The sequence below is a fragment of the Ixodes scapularis genome, unplaced genomic scaffold, assembly GCF_016920785.2.
Source record: "Ixodes scapularis isolate PalLabHiFi unplaced genomic scaffold, ASM1692078v2 PGA_scaffold0__279_contigs__length_252992795, whole genome shotgun sequence".
Lineage (NCBI taxonomy): Eukaryota > Metazoa > Arthropoda > Arachnida > Ixodida > Ixodidae > Ixodes > Ixodes scapularis.
The window spans coordinates 54,105,139-54,109,434 of record NW_024609835.1 but is presented as its reverse complement, the minus strand read 5'-3'; positions in this window follow the sequence as shown (position 1 = coordinate 54,109,434).

Sequence of the window (4,296 nt, the reverse complement as noted above, 5' to 3'; positions counted from 1 at the left end):
GCCTTCTATCGTTCTGCAATATGTTGGTTTAGTGGTTTTCGATGATGCTGAGCAATTTTCTAATTTAAACCATGCCCTTAAACACAATATTAAAAAAGTTAATTAGGCAAAAATAATTAACAAGTTAATTATCCGGGACATTATTAATTTTCTTAAATGGGCCCCTGGCCTAGGGCCACAACGCCACAAGCCTTTTTTCGTTGCGACGAGTAGTTTTCGCAGGAGCTATTTGGCCTGCGTTCTCTGAAACACCCTGTATATGTGCTCACAACATGCGACACACTAACTTGCTCAGGTAGAATGTGAAGAGCAGCTAACGTGTCCGGAGTCCGAGAATTCGCGCGAAGGGGTGTGCAGGGTGTGCGCGTGCATATTCGTTTATTATGCCTACGCTTGTGTATACACGTGTAATTATCTTCGTTTTAACCATGGAAACGCAAGTGCATGAAATGACGCACGCATTTTTCTCATGGTTCCGGGTTGCAATATGTTTGATGTTTTTGTGACGGCTGGAGTCGACGGGTGATTTACGAAGTGAGGCGAACGAAACGTGTTCACCTAAACTTCTTTTCATCGTAAGGGTCTAAAGACAAAAGTATACAGTAACGAAAAAAACAAAACATGAGTGGGCCTCCTGTGCGCGCGGGCTCCAGAAGTGGAAATGCACCGTTCAAAATAGTATCAAGACATCTGCAGCTTGTCTTGCATTTACTGGGAAACAAAGTATACCACTTATTGCCCACACTCTCAGGAAAAAAGGTGTATTATTACACCCCTTGTCCCATATAATACACCCCAAAACTTCAATTCGACGTGCAGCGCCCCATAATCGAACAGGCGGCCCCAAAGTTTACGAGGGGCTTGATAGCGGTGTGGTACAACTTATTAAGATAGCTGATGGACGTATTATTGACTACAAAAAAGACTATCGGAGTTTTCCTGGCCGTACTGCAAAAGCTCCGTGTTTTCTTTCTTTGGTTTTTGATACGTACTTTAGCAATTTAACAAGTTGTACCACACGGCTATCAAGCCCCTCGTAAAATTTGGGGCCGTATGTTCGATTATAGGGCGCTGTACATCGAAATGAAGTTTTGGGGTGTATTATATGGGACAAAACGGTGTAAGGTGATAACCTTTTTTTTTAGAGTGCATAGAAGGAGGCCAAAATACAATTGTGCTCGGAATTTAGCAAGTGTACCAAGTGTGTTTTGTGTGTTACGACACGAGTACTCCAGCATAAAAGATGACCAGCCAGAGGCTTCATTTCCGATTTGTAACATCAAGAGTAAAATCGGACTTCTATTTTTCTTCTATTATTTGAAAAGTTTGAAGACTCGTTCATGACGTGGCCAATGTTGAATCCTGATCAGTAACCCCCGGCGTTGCTTAGGAACTCCTCCTAAGCCCGCACGTTTTACCTAAGACATTAACCATGTTGTACTGCCAGAAAACAAGTGTTAGTGCCGCATAACTGATATCATATGTTTGCACACGAGAAGTAGCTGTGGGCCTGTCTTGAGGTACATCAGGCTTACATTTTAGTTGTCTGAATTTAGTTACGTTAAAATAAATGCTATGTTTGTTCTTGGGGAAGATTTAAATAGTTTGAGTCTGAACAGCATACGGATCAGAAACTTTACTTTGATGTACTAGATTTCTTTAAATTTTTTTCCTGCTACAGCCTGCACAGGAAGGGAAGGAATATTGCATTCCTTATTTATTATGTACATAAGGATCCTTTTCCGACTTACCTTCAATCGTTTCATGGTCTCTTCGGCTAATAAATATAATAATTATTAAAGCTTTTCTGTCGCACTTCCAGGGCTACGCAAGGTTATCTGAGAGGCCAAGTTCTTTTTTTTTTATTTAGATACATTTTAAGCAGTGTACGATCGGCTTGAGAAAATTGTAGTTTTCTATTGAGATATAATTCTAAATACATCATGTCTGTCTATTTTTGTTCATTTCACGCTTGGATGTTTCTCTTCCACCCAAGTCTCAGGTTAATTCGACACGGTCTCAGAAAAGGTTATGCGTGGCATGCAGCAATTTGAAATTTTAATAAGGTGTGATAATTCTAAAAATGTTCTCGAATATCCATTTAAAACAAAGAGGTGTTAGAATTCTTTCTGTGTAAAACAATCAGAGAGTGGAATTTTCTACCGGAGGAAGAGATAAGCATATTGAACAACAGTGTTTTTGTTTTGTTTGTACAAGTAATCGTGTGAATATGTGTCCCGTGTGTTATTTCGTACCCCCCCCCCCCCCCCCCCCCCCCACACACACACACGATAACGCCTTCCAGGCGCTGTAGGTGTTTTTTTTTTAATAAACAAAATAAATAATGGTCTTAAAAGAATTCTTAACGTACTACAGTTATGTGTTTTCAAGATGCTCTAACACGCGGAAACAGGTAAGTACGCTCGCATACAAGCGGGGAAACCGACTCGGGCTCTGGGGTATCTACAGGTGACTCAAATTTTGGATCGCCTATCTGTTGACCAGTCTTTTCTTTCTTTCTTCTTTCTTTTTGCGAGCGCTTCAGCATTTTTCGCAACTGTGACCGGTTGGGTACTTCCCGTCGACCGACCACCTACCTACTTGTGAAGGGCTCGCTTCCAAGGTCAGTGGGTCGCACCAGTTTCAAGGCGCCGTATATCCCGCTCCGCATTAGCTTAGTAGCCTGGCTGAAAGTGAGACGCGATTATTTTAAGTATAAACCCCAGTGGGGAATATACAACTGCGAAGCGTGTTATTTTTTTATTCGGAAGAGCTTTTTAAAAAAGGCGTCTTCACTGCTACGTGAATGCCGTCTTCGCTATGTGTTTCTTGAGCTTGGCGGGCATTCGAGGGGCAAACAACCGCAACAGTCTGGTGAGCAATTAACTAAAATTCGTTAATTAACTTTCTAGTTCATAAGAATAGACATATTGTTTCAATTAGAAACTTACTCAGCGTCATTTAAAACCACTCAATCAGTCATTTTCAGAAAGACTCTGTGCGCATGAGAAAAGCAGGAGTGCGGCAAAGTTATCACTTGTGCAGCAGGTACAAGGCTGGGCTATGACAACAGACAAGACGGAAGAATCGCGCGGGCACCTTATCGCACCGGTAACTAGCGCACTACTGCGCTTCTCACGCGCTCAAAGTCTTTCTGAAAATGACTGATTTCGTGATTTTGAATGACGCTGAGCAAGTTTCCCGTTGGAACCATATGTATATTTTTATTAATGAGAAAGTTAATAAACGAATTTTAGTTAATTACTCACCAGGCTGTTGCGGTTGCCTGCGCCTCGAATGTCCGCCGAGCTCAAGAAGCATAGTGAAAATGGCATTCACGTAGCAGTAAAGACGCCTTTTTTATAAATCTGTTTCAAATAAGAATAACACCCGGTATAAACAAATCAATAAGTCCCCGAAATTACTGTATAAATCGGTCGATTAATATTGTTTAATTTTTCATTTCGGGCAACCTACTACGTGTGGACTGGTGATGAACCATCGTCCCCTGTACGTCAGTGCGGCTACTTCGACACCCGTATGCAAGCGGATTTGGTCAGTGTGTCAAAGCAGATCGTTTGCTGCCATCTGAACGATCATGTTGCCCGCTTCTCCGGGGATGTATTCGTTTTTGACGATTGTTTCGTTCCTATTTATCACCGGTAATTGCGATGCACTTGCGACTAGGCGTAATCAGGGTTGCAGGAGTCGATCGCCTCGATGTCGGTACTTTTCCCGCCCGTCGAGAAAACAAACAAACCATGACGTCTCGCAATAAAAGTGAAAACAACAACAACAAACGCAGGCCAGCCAGTGAACTAACTTCATAATGAAAACCCGAGAATCGTGAAAAACACACAAACAAGAACACATCGCGTTTGAGACGGTGTGTGCTTGTCCGATTTTTATTTGTCGCCATTCTCGGGTTTTCATTAGGGCGTCTCTCGAACCCAGGCTTTCGCGGTTCCAAAGGAAATTCCATGCCGGCGGCGGTGAGAAACCGGACACACATGGCTCCCTGTTGGACATCAACAACCGCATTGTTGATACCTTGTCTCTTTTTTTTTTTTAAAATAAATGTACATTTCTTAAAGTGCGATTTTTTAGGATCTTTTTACCCTTAATAATGAATTAGGACAAGCGGAAAATGACTTGAAATAATAATGCCTTTCAGTAAAAAAAAAAAAAAAAAAAAAATCATAACTTTTTTGTTGACAAAAAGAAAAAAAATACAAGAGAATATATTATGCACTTAGACCTGAAGAAGTTTGCTCCTTCTGCGCTTCGTCGTCGTAC